This window comes from Amia ocellicauda, chromosome 5 (genome assembly GCF_036373705.1).
Source record: "Amia ocellicauda isolate fAmiCal2 chromosome 5, fAmiCal2.hap1, whole genome shotgun sequence".
Taxonomy (NCBI): Eukaryota; Metazoa; Chordata; class Actinopteri; order Amiiformes; family Amiidae; genus Amia; species Amia ocellicauda.
Genome location: NC_089854.1, coordinates 31,169,420 through 31,190,177, shown reverse-complemented (window position 1 = coordinate 31,190,177; position 20,758 = coordinate 31,169,420). Strand labels below are relative to the sequence as shown.

Sequence of the window (20,758 nt, the reverse complement as noted above, 5' to 3'; positions counted from 1 at the left end):
AATCGCTTGAGTTGATGTCATTCTATTCCCCACCCGGGAAACACCATCTAAAGAGCTGAATAATAATTTTGTGCAGTACTAACCCATACAGTAATGGAGATGTTTGTCAGTAGTTGGTATTGAAGTCAGAATGCTGGAATATTGTTCACTACGAAAGGCATCGTCCAAAGAATATGGTTGAAATATAAGAGCTTGGATAAGTGCTTAAAGTAAAAGATTTAAATAACAGTGTCACAAAAAGGTCTAATATAAATGTAACATACATATACACTACCGATCAAAAGATTTAGAACACCCCCATTTTTCCAGTTTTTATTGAAATTTAAGCAGTTCAAGTTCAGTGAATAACCTGAAATGGTACTAAGGTAAGTGGTAAACTGCCAGAGGTTAAAAACAAAGTTTAGGTTACCAAAAACTGAAAAATAATAAACATTTCAGAATTATATACTGTGGTACTACACCCTCTTAAGCATTATTTTACACGCAGCTCCTGTGCATAGAAGTTACACTGTATTCAAATTGTTTGAAAGCTTATTCTCTTGGCTATCATCGAGTTTCTTTCTCAAACACATCTGATTTACAGTTTCCATGTTGCCCGCCTTCATTCAGAGCCCGGGAGGTAAACGTGCAGTCTGCTTGTTTACCCCCTTTCGCAAATAGGCTTGTTTTGTTCAGAACAACCTAACGATTAATCCAGTATGTATTGTATTTCTATCAAACACAGAGAAGTTCAGATACAATTATGAAAAATTGTGTATTAGTACACTGTAAACAGAGTTTTCCATCTTGACATTCTGAGCTCTCTACAGGTGTGTGTTGCTTCTACCAAAATGTGGATGGTCTTGTTTTGATCAGTAGACTGTCTGGTTCCAGAATATGTCATAATTGTCAATATTTTCTGAGATTTTGTATTCCTGCTCAGACCAAGTATCCCCCCACCCCCCATTTCAGATTTTTTCACATCAGAGAATGCTTCACATCGTTAGAAAGCTGAGAGTCTTGGCAAACAACATAACAGTGAAGAGTACACATGGGATTAAAGAGAAGCACATGGATTTGGTGCCCTTTTAAGGGTACCAGAGGGGTTTGTCAGTTTAAGGGGTTACATTTTGTTAAACAAAACGATTCTATGATTTATTTTGATCTCCAATTGTTTATTTGATCTATGCTTTAATGTCAGAGTATATTGAGATATTAAACTGCGTAAATTTCAATAAAAACTGGAAAAATGGAGGTGTTCTAAAACTTTTGACCGGTAGTGTATATAATTAAAATAGTATGAACTACCTAAGAATGAATTAATATATACATTAAAAGTCAGTTGACAAGCTATAAAAAAATTGTCAGCCATCAGTATTATTTCTATCTAAACTTGGAAGTGTCCATTTTATTTTCATAATTCCCTCAGCTATAGCCCATCTATTGATTGTTAATTTCCACCACGGGATGTCAATTAGGCCAAGTCATGAGTTAATTACATTCCTATTGAATTCTAATTCACGACACTCAAAACGCACACATTTCAACCGTAAAACTAATTACCAAATTTCCAACCTGTGATTACAGTGTAGAGAAACAAAGAAACCTACAATCATACAAAATCATGAGAGTTATTATTATTATTATTATTATTATTATTATTATTATTATTATTATTATTATTATCCAACAACAATATTGTGCCCTATTCTGTAGCTTCTCATTACTGGCACCTCGATTTATCACAGAGCACTAGTTTACAGAATTTATATAAATACAATCATTCATGGCTACTCCCCCACATAAAGAGTTTGAAGCATATTCTTCTTAGTAACAAGATCTGGCATTTAGATACTGTAAATGTCATTTAAAACTTCAGCTCTGGGAAAAGCTTACCTTCCATACATTACAGGGCACAGTGGAAACCTGACAGACTCATTTATTCGCTATCAGTCTAGTACTACTTTCCCCCTCACAAAGCACTTTGGAAACTGCACTTTTCTTTTGTGATTACAAGGAGCGTGAATGAAAAAAATGTGAAAAATATGCTGTCATTCAGCTACTCTGCTTCAGTTTTCATTTATTGCTGCTACATCAACACTATACATTCAACCCTACAACACTGTCATTTGTCATAGCCACTTTGTTAAAAGGAAATGGCTTAATTTCTTGACAGAGCTTATTTATTGGAAAAAAATAAGAATTAAAAAATATATATTTAAAAGGATTTTATATGGTAATCAAAATAGGAATGTCAACATGTGGTAACTGTGTTTAATGTTTCATTGGAACACACACAGGGCACAGACTCATGACTTTGAAAAGCAGATAATTTGTCATGTTCTTGACAGTGTTACTCCGCCTTCCTGTCCGCTCCTCGTTAACTATAGAGTGGGTCTGGTCCAGAAAAAATAACAAGATGAGTAAAGATTGTAGGAGAATGATCTGAGCTCAGACTGGGGGTGCCAGTACAAGATCCTGGTCACGTTTTATAATAAGTGCTTGGATTACCAGTATAATTCGACATGATTTCTTAACAAGTTCAACAGAAATACATTTGAAGTCAGGCTGTATACATGAGCGACTCCATCTCGATTTATAGGATTTCCATTACTGAACTTGAATTTGTCATGAAGACACTATCAAGTTGCCAAAATTTGTTATCTATGGATAACTAGTATTGGACATCAACGGAGTTGATATTGTTACAATATTGACAACCCCTGTTGAAAGGGTTCATGTAAACCTATCAATATTAAAGTCTTGCTTACTTTAATGAATACGCTTCAGTGAGTGTCTACAGAGACAACTGAACGCACTGAATATTTTACAGGAGGCGACCGTGTGACCTGTTTCTCAGACAGAAACCCTTAAGTGAATTCAATCAAATACAAATGTACCTATTGAATAAGTATGACTTAATAAAAGTTTGTTTTTGTTTGAACACTATTCACAAATAAAGCCAATAATTGTGTCTGTGACTGCATATATCATGCACTTACTGGTATAGCTTTACATTAAGGCAAACACATACAACTGTTCCATTATTGAAAAGGAAAATATTGTTATTTCCATTGAGGACGAAGTTTCGAGTTGGAGAACATCAAAGCGTACTTTAACTGTGGCCTGTGGCTGTTTCTGAGCTCTGTCTGAGAGGTGAAGGGCTTTCCCCCTGAAAGACCCAATCTTTGTTCTCACAGTCTTTGAAGCAAACTTCATTTCCTAATCTAACTTGTACACTTGGTTAGCTTTCTCACACTAGTGCTGATTTCTGATGTATGTATGTATGTATACACGCACATACACACACACACACACACACGTACACACACTAGTTTTTCATTACATAGAGGTCTATCAGAGGAGGATTCATTTTCCAGTCTCCGAGTTCTGTTACTTCGTTAAACTGAAGAAAAAAAGCACATCGCATTTCCCATTTTCTGTTTTACTCGAGGCCAATGCGGAACACAGCACATGTGCCATTGAGTATTCCAGGCATGTTGCGCAGTTATTTGACTAAAATCCGTACCGACAGCAAACCTCCTTAGACATATTTGCTAGTGTCTTCAAGAGTGCAGTGCAAAATGATACTTGTTTGTGATGCATGTATGTGTGTATACAGTGTTGGGAGGGTTAATTTGAAAATGTATTCAGTTACAGAATACTAATTACCTTGTTTATAAAATGATCTGTAACGTAATCTGATACAATACTCCAAATCTGTAACGTAATGACATTACTTCATGATTATGTTTGGAATTCTTTAATAATTCAAAACAAACAAGCCAAAAAAAAAAAGCTGAATTCAATAAGTAAAACAATGTGTAAATATCTTCTCTATTTATTGTACAATCTAATTTAATATGGACAATTCATTAAGGGTATTTGTTTTGTCTTTTTGTACTTTACTTTACATTCTGCCAGCTGAGCTTTTGTTGTGTGTGAGAGTTTCATATAAAAGTCTGAGTCTTGTTTTCACTACAAATCGAGGAAGACACAAAAATCACTGTCCTTCATTGATTTTTCATTTATCTTGCTTGAACTGTGTGGTGAACTTGTTTGGATATTGGTGTTTATCTTCGATTTTGCTTATAATTAATCTTACTATATTAATAGTGATATTTCAGCATTCTCTTAAAAGAGAATTACCTCCGGATGGTGTACAGAAGGATATTGCAGACACATATATTTATATTTATATATGTATTGGCCATACAATTAGACCTTCTAAAACAAAGGTAGAAATTGGGTGAACCTTAAGATAACTTGTTTTTAGGGCAAATCTGGATACAAATCCAACTCTAGGCTACATATAATGTGTTTCTTTCTATTACTGCCCCCTGGCAAATTTAACATTTAATTTAACCATTAAACCTTCCATTGCTATGCACCTCTCCACTGTCTCCCTGGGGTGTTTATTCAAGTCACAAGGCACCTCTTACAGCCGGGCTGGGAGTAATATAACAACTCAATAAATCAGCCAGAACACAATAATATCCTCAAAGCTGTGTATCTTAGACCGGAAAGTCAAAGGAATAATACTGGAATACAGTGGGGAGAAAGGAGGAAAATGTGGAAGTGATTTCTAGAGCGACACAGTGGGATTTAGAGCCACTAGGGTCTTAGAAATGGAAGAAAGTGCCACATAAATAATATCCATTTCACTAGATTTTCTGCAGCTTTGTGCCTGAAACTGGAGTGTTACTAAACAGGAAGCACACACCTATGACTTGCCCTGGCCATTTATATGAAAGTGAATAACAATCAGAAGAGTAAAATAAAAATAACTTGGTAATCCCACTGAGCGCTGCCCTTCAGACAAAAAGTACTGAGCCCTCACCGCTACAGTGATGGATTAGAGCGTTTACGATTGGTGCCTCTCAAACTCAAATCAATCTAACCATTTCATTAATCCAAATCCCAGGGATTGTTTTTCTTCGAACAATACACAGAATGTTCTATTAAGCACCATTGGGAGAGAGGTTTCTACAGTAATAATCCGTAACATGTATTCAGAGGAATACAAACCTGCAGGGAAAGATAACACACCTTACATATCAATAGTACACTATCCTGACGGAAATAGATGGAATTCCCATGCTATGAAGTCAGAAGAGGGATTGTTCATTGCATTCCCAGCTCAGAAAGAGTTCACAGAATATTCCCTGATCAAGAAATATACATTATTTATTTATTTCCCTTGCTGCCCATGTTCGTTTTGAAAGAGATACATGTTACACAAAAAATATGCAACACATTATTTCCTGAGAAGACAAGATTTCTTGAGGGAATGCCATTAGCAGATTAGAGCACACTGATCAATGGATTAAAAACAAACTAGTTTATCAAGTTCTCAATTGTTTCATTAACTCACAACCTCAAATATCCATATCAGGTTAGATTTCAATCTTCATGACAAGAAAATAAGTGTGATAAAAAGGTGGATTCAAATAAGGTACTATGCAGATGTATCTATCTTTATAACATTTTATTTTAGGTGTGATGAATGGTATTCTGGTTTGCCAACTATACAGAATATGACGGGGTTGGGCCAGTTAGAAGAGATTCATTTTTAAAAAGCAGTTGCATCTCGTTTGCCCCAATCTCACTGAAAGATGATACGTCTTGTGTATGATTCCCTACGTCAGCTAGTCTCTCTCTATTTCCATCTCTCCCTCCACATTTCATGTCTGGTCTTCTTGCAGAATAGTTGCAAATTACAACAAAATCTGCTGAACCATTCGTTGCCACAAGGGTTTGTTTTGATATTTAAAAATGCACTTTAGTTTGGTGTGCTTGTTTTCTTTCTTTCTTTGTTTTCTGTCCTTTATCAGCGTTCCTTCATTCTGGAATTCATGGAATTCAGGAAGTGACAGATTCAATTATTTGTGTATATACCCACACCCTGGACATTTGTTTGGAAATGCTTGGCAGCTGATAGTGCGTTTGCCCCCAAATACTGAGATTGTGTATCAAAGAAAAGGCCGAAACACAATTCCAAGCATTTCCTTTTAAATGACCTTTTCATTTTCAGGTTACCTTTACATTACTCATTTTAAATCTTGTCTTTTCTAAAGAGGGGGCGTAAAATACAGCTACCAGTTCTATAGATAGCTGAACATCAGCATCCATTATTTATCTGGATCCTCCTGTAGTCAATGCCCCTCCATCACAGATTGCAAATGAAACCTGAAAAACCATAGACCGCTGTGTTGCACATCTGTGCTTTGGCACACATCCCGGAAAAATAACTTCTGATCAGTCTATGGCTGTCGGAAGTGCCTAGTGAGCGATGGAGGAGGACGATGGGTTCAGACACCTGTGACAACTGAAAGACAAAGACAGCAGGTAATGAAAAAGCTGCGCGAGAGCAGAACGCCTCGAGAAGCAAACGCTGATATAACAAGGCTTTGCTGCCATCAATCACACCCACCTCCATCACCCATCACTCCAGACCACGCGCGGCTGACAGATTGTGCCATTTTGACTCTCTCCTTGAAACGGCAGCTGTCTGGTTGGTCGGTTGGTCACAGTCCATGATGCAAATTGTGGACATGATAGAAAATGAGGAGGGAAAATAAACAGTGTCCAGGTTTCAGGAAGCTTAATTAAAGTCCACACTTCTGCTTTCTTGTGAGAAAACCACCTGAGGGGTTAAACATCTTACAGTTACCCTTTCATCTTAACTGGGTTATTGATTGAAGCTGTTTGGACAATCATTCATAAACACAAGCAATAAAAGCACTTAGGAAGTACTTTAGTACTTAAGAAAGCAGGAAACTAATGGGGAAATGGATTTATCACATGCAACTAACCAATGATATCACTCTTCAGACAATGGGCAGTGTTTCACAGAACTGTTTGATGCCCATATGCAGGTTATAAGCTTTAGTTTTTGCTTATCTATTCAGGCTTTCAGATAAATAATAAAAATAATGAATAACCTAGGAGAGGGGAAGACCTCACTATAGAACAAACTGTAAAAAGTAAAAGAAACTGACCATATCTCTCTATCTATAGTGCAGAGCTTTCAACAGGAAGTGCCTGTGGTCTCATTCAGGCAGAGCAGGGCAGATGGCTCCAGTGCTTTGGGGTTACAATGCAGAGTTTGGTCTGAAATGGTGAGCAGTGAGGAGAAGCTGAAGGGGGTGAGTCAAGTGATGGTGCTGCCTACACTAATTCTCACATTGAATTCTCAGGTGTGTGATCAATTCCACCTCTCTGATGCCATCTACAGAGCAGCCAGCTCCTACCAGTCCAACCCCAGCTTCCTCTGTATTGTGGCTTCATATGGGAGCCATGAAGGGTGAGTCTCTGGGGCTACAAGATCCATTATGCAATCCATGGCTTCTATGAAGTGAGTGACTGTGGCAGGGAGGGGGTTAATTGTCCCTCCCTGCCTGCTCATGGACTGCAGGTGGTTGGGGTGATTGCTCAGTTAAGGTCAATCGACCCCAGCCACCTGCTATATAAGCAGTCCTCAGCTTCCCAATCGAGTTGAGTTGGAGAGTGGATTTGGGTGTGGGAGTAAGCACAGTGTTGCTTGTGCTGTTTTGTTTGGGTTTGATGTTTTGGCACAGTGAAGTCTTTGAGCAGCCTATGTGTATTTTGGTTTGTTTATTTGTTTGGTGTATCTTTTTGTTTGGCCCTCGTACCCATTTGATTTGTGTTTAGTTAATAAAAGTTGTTTTTGTACCAGCGGTCTGTCTCTGAGCCCCATCCCTGGCCACCCCACCACACCGACACATATATACAGTGCAGGTAGAGTCACATTAGTAATCAGGATGTCATTAAGATAAAATACAAATGAGCAGATAGATCAAAATGTATTATATATTATATGCTTCAAATTCCAGGTAGAAGGCACACACTTTTAAGTACAGTATTTGATCTACATGTAATTAAAATAATGGAAATGATTCAAAGCTTCAACCCTTAAGAGGATTATTCTCAATTTGAATTCCAAATTCTCCACTTTAGGTACATGATCTTAACATTTAATCAAACGTATTGTCTTTAGCCATCACTGATGCCGCACTGCCTATTCAATTCACTTCAACTGTTTCACTGCTAAACTGGAGGTCGCGTTAAGGTCTCCAGTCTTCTACAATACAGTGCATTTAAAACCAAACACCTCCTTTAGGACAAATAAACCTCTTTGCATTCTGTATTCAAACTTTCATACACAGTTACTGACAGCAATTACTTTTTAGAAATCTGTATATTGCCATTGAGCAGTGCTGAAATTGTGGGTTTCATGTATTTTCATCAAAAGCACCTAGAGAAGACGCTTTATAATATATTTAATATCCAACTGGGTGTACGGTCAAGGAGGAGAAGAACTGTAGTTTATAATGAGCTTAATATTTGGATACAAAGAAGAAAAAAAAATACCCTCATTCTTAAAGATCCCTTAAAAATCTTGTGCAAATACAGACTTTATTAAAGATTTAGACATTCAGTAAAAGTTCAGAATGTCTTAAGTTTGCAAACTGAGAATACAGCTTCCATAATGTACCTCTAAAACGTGTATTTCCGTTAAATACACAATTAACACTTTCATACAGAGATGTATAAATATATACATACTTAACTAAATAACCTCTTAATACAATTTGTTTTACAGTTCTTAGTTCAATTAGGCACATTTATTCTGAAAAAGATAAAGAAATCATATATAAAGGCTTAACTGAAACAATTATCACTGCAATTTCCCTCAACAACTGCCCGTTTCTTGACTGCAAACAATCTGAATGTAAATTACGTATTTCAATCATTTGAACGAGGGTAATAATTACTAACTTTTCTAACTTTTTCCCGCAGGCACTGGTAGCGATCAAATGCCTTTTTATTTTATTTTTTACCCAAAGCTTTCTGTTGACATACTGAAAGGCAGCAGGAGATTTATATCCCTTCTACCGCAGCCTGGCGAGTCGGGCAGTGTTTAATATATAGCTACTGCTCCAACTAAGGGTGGTACGGAAAAAATACGTTTTCTTCATTTTCTACAGATGAGGGATTGATCTTTTGATCTGTGTTGAAGTGGGGCAGAAATAGCTTAGTGAAGCTCCAACAATAAGCTTCCATATTTTTTTTTTATGTATTGATTTCTTTTATAACTTCAAATGACAGATTAACGGACCTCTTCTGGGTGGGGAAAATTAATTAAAAACATGAATTCTGTCACTAAAATTGAATGTCAAGCAGTCATCAACATTTACACAAATGCAGGTGAGCACAAAAAGCATTGCTGGTCATAGTTTGTGTACACCCGTCCTATGAAGACTGCCTTCATACTTGTGGAGCCAATAAACCATGCAGCTGGAAGACATTGGGTTTTCACTTTGGCTTTCTTAGCCAGCTGGCACAACTAATAATGAGGCCAAACAGGAGCAGGAGGGGAAGAAACTTCACAAAACCTTAGTGGCCAGCAGTAGTGGGGGGACAAGACTGAGAAACCTGGCTTTCTCAATCTATCTATATCTATAGAACTACCTGGCTGAATCCCCCCCGCCCCCACCAGGCTTTGCTGTACAGTGACACATGTCAGTTTTAGCAGCAGGAGACATCCAGGGAAAGGTCAATGGTCAAAGGGAGCATTAATTAGCCTGTGTGACCAGCAGGATGCCAACGCACCCCCATTAATGTTCATTATGACAGAGTGTCAGAATACCCAATATTAACTATAAACCAGAGCTAAAAAAAGAGTGAATACAGTTTGAGGTTTGAGTTCCTTGTGTGCTGGGCCTAATGTCTGAAGTTGATTGGAGAGCACAAAGATACATTCTTTAAAATACACCCCCCCCCCCATTTCTATTATTATTCAATTTGTTTAAATCACGCAGCAGTCATTGATCCAATTCAACTGTAGACTGCAGGGATTGCAAAACAAAAACATGTACTATTATCTCTTTGAGCCACACAAAATAAGACTTCTTCTGTGTGGTATTTATCCATTTGTATGTTCCACTCCTCTGCTAACCTAAGGTGGATTTGTGTCAAGCCCAGTCACTATTGGAGAAACTGAGAAATGGAAAACAGTGGCTCTAAATGCATTAATGCTAAATTTGTTATCTATGGTCAATGGATTTGACAAGCATGAAGGAACTGTGCTCTCTGGAGACAACTGCAATTCCTTTTCTAACAAACCAATTCTAAAGTCTTTGCCATGAAATAACATGGTGTTGTACCAGAGAGATCAATGACATTTTTCAATATCATCATCATGACTATATTATTATTATCGCAAGCACTATTGGAAGGATAGTACAGAACTAGTACAGAAGTCCATGGCATCTACTATATTGTATGCTTTTCAGTTGATTCCCATGTTTGCTAGACTGTATAGTAACTAATAACCATGTTAAGAAGACCAACATGTGATTAACAACACCCTCACACACAAAGCCTGCCTAAATACCTAACGCAGTTTCCAAAATTCAATAATTACATTATTATTGAATATACATTATTATTAATGGTGTGCTACATGCAGTATAGGCAAACATGGCAAGTTTTCAACTGGAAATCCAAGGATGTCCTCCATAAAATAGACAGTGTCCCTGAACCATTTTATTGGTCAAATATTAACCTTGGATTAAACACATTAAGTTAATCTTGGTGCCAGGAGATGCATTATGAAATGAAATGGCTCTCCCAGTGGGATTTAATAAAGCAGATACTGTACATATAACCAGACAATAGAGATCCAGTTTAATAAAAGTGCAGTGATTGCAGCTGAGCGAGTGGGGGTGGGAGGGGCAGGTCTGTGCAGAGGGTGCAGAAATAAGGACCGATGGCGCAGTAAAGATGAACACATGTAATCATAACAAGAGATAAATTCATGGCAATCTCTAGGTCTACTGAGCCGTAATTCATTAAAAAAAAACCACTACTATAAACATTAACCGCTATCTATTTACTGATATTCAGAATGTGTGTATTGTGTTTGCTTTAAGTAGTTTCAAAGCTCAACTTGAAATGATTCAGAAATATAAAACTATCAGACACAAAAAGATGTGTTCTTCAGCAGCTGGTAGTAGTTTGATCTTATAGGAGTCTAGTCGGAGGGATCGGGCAGATCCATCCAAACTTTATTCCTGACTCCAGCCACTGACACTGATCCTCACAGTCTGTTAGAAGCAAATTAATCAAATTGCTTATGTAGGACAGTTCATATATATCTTTAATCAGTAAAAGTTCTTCATAGTAATACAAAAATAAAGCAGTGTGACAAAAAGGATATATATCTATACACACACATACATAGTTTTATAAGTGCTCTGTGCACCCCTGTATCTTTTACTTCCCTCTTGAGACAACTGCCTTTGCTATTTTGCAGTAAAAAAGGCCATAATCACAAAAGGTATTTCTTCATCTGGCTCAAGGAAGACAGTCCAGTTAGACAACCTTTAAAAATGTAATTCATCAAAAGCAAGCAGGCCCTTATGAGATAATGCTGGAAGAATGAGAAAGCATTCAGAGTGGCTTTGCTGCTGTCGAGCCTTAGCGTATTGTTTAAGCAAAAACCTCATTGTCTATACCGCTGGAAAGTGTACAGTACGGATCTAAATGAAGGGGGATAAATGCTCAACAATGAACACAATGAAGGCCTCGCATTGTTTAGGAGGTGAAAAGAATCTACTTCATGCAGCGGGAGCATTCAAGACGCAATTAATTACTGCCCCGAGGCGATGGGCGCATTCGGCAGGCACTACCCTTGCAGCCTATCCCCGTTCTCACATTTCTAATGCTCAAGGTGGATAGGTGTGAAGTACAATGTCTACATTTCCCAGGGATGAAGCTGCCAGCCCTCTTTGGCAGCTGAAAGTAACCTTCTGTAGCTTTTAGGCTCCTTGCAGTCTTAAGTTATTAAGATCTCAGCTCGCATAAAGCCTCCCTTTCTAAAAGCCAAGCCAATCGCTCAGAAATGCACCTGTTCTGTTTTTTTTAAATACAATATCCTGACTGGCTTAGCACCTTTACAAATTCCAGTCCCAAAGCCAGTAGTGATTACACATGTCCAGAACACTGTAGCTCAACAGCAGACAAGATGCGCATAATGGCAAAATAATATATCTTTAGATAGGAGGCTAACACATCAACGGGTATGTATTGAACTCTAATTGCAGGGGCGTAGGTTTCGTTTCAGAATTCAGAATGTAAACGTGTATTACCTTAAACACCCATGTAAAGCTTCTTTTCCTCGACATCGTGAACGGAGCATGTGTTCCCTGTGCAGAGATAACACCCGTATGCAAAACCGTTGAATAACAAGTCAGCCTGACCTTTGTTATCAGTCACGATAATTAGCAGATGGAAAAGCACCCGACACCTGGCATAATGCCTAGAGTCAAAACACTGAGGTTTCAGGTTGAAAACGAGAAGCAGTGCTGATAGATTCGACGGCGAACGCCCGATATTAGATTAATCTGAACAAACAAGTGGGCCACGCACACGAGCCAGGCCGTGCATGCTACAGATAATGCATATCCGTTACAGATGATAACTTCTGTGGTGGAGGAAACAAAGCAGTAAATGAGTTTCAATCTTAGAGCTCGCTGATAAAGAAGCATCTCAATGTTAATATGAACACTAACCACTCCATTCCCTTAATAACATTTGGATAATGTGTCCCCTTTGACTCTTTAGGTTATATTTCTTAGCAGACACCCTTATCCAGGGAGACTTACAATTTTTACAATGTGTTACAATATATATGTGTTCTGGAGCTCAGCCTTTGGGTTATAAAGTGTCTGAAGTCTTGAAGGGGCCCCATTTAGTTGCCTATAGTTGCATTTGTGAGGCGTCTGTTCTTAAGGTGGCACCCCATTTTGTTTGAACACTGACTCCACAGTGTGAAGAGCAAGTGAAATTAAGTCCTCAGAGTAATGTGACAAAAACCCTGGACATGAGAATCAATCCACTTCAGATTTAGTATCCTTATTGATTCTTAAATCATTACAAGTTGAGCTTTAGAACATGATACAGAAATCAAATCTCCCTTCATCTTAATACTAATAAGGACATTGAGAATTTACTGTTATACATTTATGCAATACTTAACTGGACCTTAAACAACAGCACCACCTATATGCAAGTTATAATTAGACTACACTAAACAATACTGCATAGCATCACATCTAGTTGATACTGACTCCACAATAACACCATTTAAAGATTACATGCACAGAGATGTAGGCATTACATATTAAGTTCAGCTAATCAGCAAATACCGCAACTGATTTTGTAATGAGTAATTTGCAAAACATTTTAATAGAAAAGCTTCTCCAGAAAGACAGTATATCATAAAGAGTATATTAAGTCAGCAGCTCCATATCATCCTAATTATTCACAAATGTTGTGATATTGTAACATTCAAAACGGGTTTCAAAGACCAAATTTTACTCACACTTCGTCTTTACAATTACTTTCAAACATCCATTAATTAGCACAAGAACAGATTGCAGGCGTTATGTAAGATATATCATCTGTGTCGCAACATGTACCCTATAAGAAGAGTAAATGATATATGAACATCTTGCTGTATTTTATGTCAATGCTACCAGTTCCCATTTATTGATCACAGTGAACCATTGCATATTGCAAAAGGTTGTTTTCATTTACAAGTGTCAGAGTATAATTACTTCTGACTGGCCAAATCTTGAAAACCTTTTGATCGTATTAACATGTAATTGTCCTTGAGAGGATGGAATAGGAGATAAATGTGCTAAATGACAGCAGACCTGTCACAAGTAAAGACTGACAAGGAAGGGAGAGAAGAGAGAGAGAGAGAGAGAGACAGACAGACAGACAGACAGACAGACAGACAGACAGACAGACAGAGAAACAGAGATAGAGAAAAGACAAGGGGACATGAGATACAAATCTTACAATACAAATACAATCATAATAATATAATAATATAATAATGTCTGCTGGCAAACTGACTAAAAAGTTGTCACACACAGAAATATACATCAATGCTCTACAGTGATAGCTACAATAACAAACTGCAGGCAGCAGAACCTGTTACTGTGTGTCATGGGTACTGTGTGCATAAAAAGCCAATTACACCTGCCTAGGCTGCTGAAAATTAACTGTAGCGTTGCGCAAAATACACAAACAAAAATTGATGTAGGGCTGTCTGATTCAAACACGATTTGCGAGACTCAAATTTCTATGTTGCCATAAATAAAGAAACATAATTCTTGAAGTTTGAAGTTTCTATCGTACACAAATTTGTAAAGCAATATTTCTTACAGAAGCCCAAGTTGTAACCAAATACTAACCATTCAAGCATTACTGGGTCCATTTCTCAACTTCCTAATCATGCAAACTAAAAATGAACACTACTGATGCCAAAACTTGTGTTGTTTTACTTTTAAACTGGTGAGACAAATCAGGGCACTCCTTTTTAATTGGTGCCCAGGACTCATTAGGATCTCCTTGCTTCTTAAAAAGGTGTCAAGGATTTCACTGGCCTTTGCCTCTTGTTAAATGTATTGGCATGTCTATTACCTGGCTTGAAGAGTGCTGGCTCTCTCCGTGACAGTGACAGTTCCCCCACTGTGGTGCCGCATATCAAAACTACTTTGCCAGTTTCAGCCTTCATTAAAAATCTAAGGCTGCTGAGATGCTCTTCTGGTGTTTCTCACAACATGACTAAGTTCACCAAATATAACCTGTGACTGATAGCTCCCAGAAGGTGAAGCAGATTGCCTCAAGTTTGATCTAATAATGTTTTTTTTCTCCCCCACTTAACCTTGTTTGAGAAGCCCAAGCAGTATTTAGGGACATTACAGTTTTTCCAAGTTGTTTCAGAAAAACAGAATACGATTATGTCAGCACATGCTCTCAAGTGACCTGCAACTGGTTTTATTTCCATCTTCTAAAGCCTCAACCCTTTTAGTCAAGCTTTCATCAAAATGTTCCCCTCAAGAAGTAAAATATCTATAACTGCAGTGCATCAGTCCACATGCTTTGATATTAAGAAGCCAGATGTGTTGTTCAGTCAGAGACTTGTTCATGTTACAGTTGTACATAAAGTGACATCTCTTGAAACCTTTGAGACGCCATTTAGATGTACAATACAATAAATCGTAGTTCTGTCATGTCTTTCATTCCAGTGGGTTGGCAGTGATGGTAATTTAAGAGTTAACAAGTTACTAACAACTGTCATTCTCAAACAGAAAGTACAGGGATTAACCAATAAAACCACTCAATGAGCCTTAATTTCCCACTAGTCAAGAGACTCACTGGTAATGAAAAATGGCTCAAGGCAATGTATACAGGCAGTTAATTACATGACATGAACACACAATTGCATTTAATTCTGTTTTAAGTACATCCAATTTTAAGGGACTACAAAAAAAAAAAACTAAACAATTTAGCAGCTGTCATTTTAATCATGATCTTTAATCTCAGGCATTAAAGAATGGATCAAAGTGACAAACGCATGTATAAGCTTTTGCACAGTAGCGAAATGTTCTTGAGATGGAAAAAGGACAACTTGGTAATATTCTGAACATGCAGCTCGAAGGTGAATTTGGGTGTTACAACCACGGCGATAGTCAGGTTTTGGGAACTGGATTTACTCAGCTCATGGGGGTACCAAGTAGCATGACTTCAGAAACAGCCAAGTCAAAGTCAGGTGTGGTTCGTAGGTAAATCTAACTGTCATCAGCATACACATGGAAATTAACACCATAATTTCTGAATATTTGACCTATTGGGAGCATGTATTTGCAAAATGAGATTGGCCCCAGTATGGAGCCCTGATGAACACCAGAAGAAACCAACCAAGTAGTAAAATCTGCAAAAAGAAATAACAATGTTTTCTCACCAAGAGATAGGAGTTAAACAAGCCAAGGGCAGTAGCAGATATGCCAATCATGTTCAACACTCAAGAAAAAAATGTTCAAAGTGTCAAAAGAAGTACTAAGGTCCTGTACTGGTAAGACCAAGATGGAGAGGGCCACACAGTCTGAAATCAGCAGATAACTGACAACCTTGACTAGAGCAGCTTTAGTGCTGTGCCGCGGTCTGAAGCCTGAATGTAATGCCTCATAGATTATGTACCAAAATATGTTTGTTTAACTGTTGTGCTACACGTTCCAGAATTTCAGATTAAGAGAGATTCAGAATTGACTGATAGCTGCCCAGGTTGTCAGTGGCAAGATTAGTGTTTTTGTCAAAACTGGAGAGACTGCAGCAGATTTAATAGCAGGGCACAACTCCAGGACATGTTAATCATTGGGGTCACAAATGGACCAGGAGTCTGGAAACAGGAACAAACAAGAAAGGTGGGAATGGGATCTAGTAATAGGCAGGTAGTTGGATTCATTTTAGTATCAGTTTATTCAAATGTTAATGAAAAATTATGGCATCTCATCTTAACTTGATATGTTGACAAGGGCCAAGTTATAGGGGAAAAAACCAACAATGATAAAATAGTAGTTGGGGAAGAACATTTTCTTAATTAGGAAAGGGAAATGTTTTCAACAAACAAATTGAGGTCCATAAATACGTTTTTCAAATAAAACAGCAGCAGCAGCATATATTTAACTCTCCAAATTATTATTATTATTATTATTATTATTATTATTATTATTATTATTATTATCGAATGGCATCTATTATACAAATAGAGATTTCTATCCCCTGGATTCAAATCAAAATGATCAGGGAAAAAATAAATGTTGCCTGTGTGTTGATGAAATTGTTTATCTTAATTACTGTTCCTTCTTTTTTTGGGGGTAAGAGAATTGTCTGGTGGAAGCAATGCTGTGTAATTTCATTGCACATCGCGAAATCACTGCAGGCATCATAATGATGAAAGAACCAGCTACACTAATACTGCAGGAAACATGCAAGAGATGATTTATGTTACTTTCCTCTCCTATTTGCAGTTCATTAAGTCACTGTCTGCTTGTAATGGCCAAGTGAAAATTAAAGTACTAGAGAGAAGAACTTTAGGTTCAGCATCATTAGAGAGAGAGAAATGGGTTCCTTGATGAGGGTGACTGCAGAAATCTATAGCGCACAACTTAATCAGACCACACATTGATCTTTGATGTTGGGAGGCAGGATAAGGAACTGAGAGTCCTCTGAAATGCCCTTTCTGTAACACAGAGACTGGATCTCATGAAGTCCAAGGGTAATATAGACCTGTTCACAGCGTGTATGATTAGCATATGCCATGCAAATCATAAACACTTGGGGGTGGAGGGGTTCTGATCTTCTGGAGGCCCCGTCCTTCCCTGAACTACACCTGCATTTAGTGCCCACTCTAGCAGAGCACTTTGATAACCATTTACCATGTTATATTGAAATAAAGTTTAGGCGACTTCTTATACCTTGTGATCCCTCTGACTCACACCCCTTCACTTATCTGAATTTTGCCCATTTTTACTTTGCATTATATTTACCTCTGCAAGTTTAAACAAAGTGCAGCACTGACTTTGAACTTCTGAAAGGCTGACTGAACTTGAAACAAGGCCGCCTGACTGCACCACAGAAAACCTTCCTGAGAAAGCCCCCAGCCTGCCAGAGATCTCCAAGCCCTCGCTCTGCGGCAATATCTGCTGATAAAGTACATGCGATCAACAGCAAAAAAAAGAGAAGACATATATGCAGGTGGTGAGTGTGGCAAAGACTCATCAATCTTGAAGTCCCTCTGCCTAACTTGTGGGTTGCAGTGGTGGGCTGCAGTGGAGAATTGCTCATTCCCAATCACGGAAAAGAAAGATAAGGGGAAAAAAAGAAAAGCTGGGTGAGCTAAGTGTTTAAAGGAACAAGAAAATTGCCCAAAAAGGAATAAATCTGCTGGCTTGGCAAATATTTATGATCTTACAATCCAGGGGAAATGTGATTACATGCTATTACTTTCTTATTCTCTTTGCTGTTGCAGAAGCTGAGGGTTTTACATGAGAAAAAGAAATCAAACTGTGCTCATAGAAGCCCATTTATAAACTCGTATGGGATTCTGCTACATTTCATCTCTACTGTGAGCTGCTTCTAATTTCATGATGAATTAAAATTACTGCCACAAACAGCAAGGCCACTGCATGTCAGCAGTTTCCGATTGTGCTGTCTACAGATGTTAACAGCATTCTGGCAATTGTTTTTCTTTCTAAAGCACATACACACGCACACACACACACAACTTCTCACTGTGTTTCATAGGATATAGAAACAGGGCCAACCCGACAGCAAGATTCAACAGAACTTGGAAAGTAGTTTTTCTTAAATTTGTTTATAATAAAAAAACAAACTCACTTTTTAGGTACACTTATTTTCCAGTATCCAAATAGGAACTCGACGTTTATCCGTCACACGTTTGAAGAGAAATGAGACAGACACACAAAAGGGATTTAAAGCAGGGCTGGAATCCATTTCACTTTTTCAATTCCAACTCCCTTCTTCAGACCCATTCCAAATTCCAATTCCAATTCCAATTCTTCTTGCCATTGACATGAGAGGCTCTCCCGGAATTGGAATTGAATTGAAAAGGGAATGACCCACGCAATCGGAATGGACAAACTGGAACTGATCCCGACCCGGGTTTAAAGAGTTTGTCTAATGCTTTTTTAGCGGCAGAAAAAAATCCCAGCCCCCAAGAGAAGAAACATCACCACATAGATTGGAGAGACAAACAAAATTTACATAAATGTCGTTTCATATACAAAATAACAAGAATAAAACATTCACAAATTAATTCACTAATTCCAGGGAGACTTCTTGCTACTTTCCATCTATATATTCATTTAAAGCAATACAATCATGTTGGTAAGTATGAGAGGATTTAAAGCATAATCATACATGTGCTTATGAGCGGAATAATTGTATTAATAAGAGCTTCTAAAGAGATGAAGCATTGGTTTATTTTAACTTGACTTGATATAACGTAATATCAAATATCCCCATTAAAAGACTCTGGTGGTGTTAAGTGTTTCACATTCCTCATCTTCCCAGGACAGATTTTCTCTTTCTTTTTATCTATGCAGCAGGAAAAAAAAAACCTCTCTTCCTCAAATCTCATTCTGCTTAACATCTGTAATATCTGGCTTCGTCTTTGACATGTACAGCCTTACTTATTTTGGTGGTGGAGCAAACTGCCTTTTTTAATACTAGGACGCTCTGATCAGAGAATATATAATTACAGAAAATAATCAAATACTCCGCTGGAAAGTTTCAACCCCCCACACACACATATTTACAGCCCCAGAGCATAGTCCAAGATTTCCAGGCGCTAATCTCTTGTAAAAATACATTCATAACAGAAGGCACAGCCAGCCCTATTACACCAAAACACAGATAAAAAAAAATATCGGTTGCGGAGGATTAATTTTTTAAATAACGCAAAGGGGCAATTTGTGAGACTCGTCCCATTTCCAGGATAAGCCTTTGGTTGCAGAAAGCATTTGGTGTCCACCAATAAAGACCTGCAGCAACCCATCACTACATTTATGTGTAAGAGGCTTTTACAGCTTTCTGAATACGAGCACTGCGAGTAAGTGTTTTAAATGATGTATTTCCATGCCAGCGGAATTTGATTTTGCGCTTTTATTAAGGGTTCAACAAAGTACTTGAGTGTGCAATAGAAAAATAAAAAAAACATTGGCTTCACAGGATGGGCCTGATTTAATATGTGAAATTCTGCTTGTCAGCTATACACACTATCTCCACCCCTGGCTCTGCAGAGCTCCACACATTGAGTTTTGACTACAGGCATCTATAGATGCTGATTAAAGATAATGTCACTCTTGCCAAATGAGGCCAATAATCAATTCAGCGATATAGTTTGCCTGATCAGTTGGAATGCCAAACCTGATGACATTGCAGCTCTACCTGACCCGGGTTATGGACCCCCGACATACAATCTCTCATTTACTGTACTGATGTAAGTAACAGGCATTGTGATCCATATGTTACACCCTCTTTGAAGCAGCCATGTTGAGTTTTTCTGAAAGTGCAGTTAATCCTACTGCCAGAAGAGAGTGCCAAAGAGATTTCTTTTCAGGATGAGTCCGTTAATACTCGGCTCACACATTACTGCATGATGCAAACTGGCCAAGGGTTACACTAATCCCTAGGAAGGGCAGCCCTGAAATAATGCCTTAAGTATTCAATTTCCCTGCATGGCTATTTCAACCTCTCACCTACGTGCTGCAGACCAAAGGGCAAACGTTTCATCAGGAAGTAACTTTTGTTGATCCTTTCATAAACTGATGGAGTTGTATATTCTATTATTAGCGTTATAATTAATAACAATAATAATATGAATACAACTATGTATTCAAAGATGCATTACATTTAATCAGCTCTAAGCAGTGTATTAAATCAATGGGGATAGAGTCACAGTTATCTGAAGCCTTCCCCACTGTGTTTCTAGATTTATTCTACAAATATAAAAATTACAATATAATAAACAAACACTATGATTTTCCTTTAGTTTAAAAGACAAATGCAAATAGGGAAAGCATTAAGTGTTGACAGATATCATCCCAATGTTTCACAACAAAGATTGTCAGGCTTTCTTTCGCTATAATAGTCCCTAATTACTTTAATTGCATGGTGCTAAGCATTTACATGTTTGCAGTGCAAGTGAATTAAAATAAATGCAATTACGATACTGGCATTAACAGCTATATCTTTGTCTTTTTAAGTACTTTCCATTTTCCAATTTAAACCCTCATGGAATTTGTGTTCCTTTTTTCATCCTAGTGATCCTGTTTTGTTACTGCTATTGATTGATTGATTGATGGATTGTTCACAG

The 20,758-nt window shown here is 37.8% G+C and overlaps 1 protein-coding gene and 1 long non-coding RNA gene across 4 annotated transcripts in view; both read right to left on the bottom strand.

Moving 5' to 3' along the window:
- The window catches only part of ca10a (carbonic anhydrase Xa), a 200,908-nt gene that overhangs the window by 88,211 nt on the left and 91,939 nt on the right, over window positions 1-20,758 (bottom strand). The gene's annotated exons all lie outside the window — the stretch shown is intronic.
- LOC136750579 (uncharacterized) lies at window positions 5,149-6,619 on the bottom strand. The gene is made up of 2 exons (XR_010816896.1): window positions 6,413-6,619; window positions 5,149-6,307 (listed from the first exon to the last, which is right to left on the bottom strand). It is a non-coding gene; the product is annotated as an uncharacterized LOC136750579 (long non-coding RNA).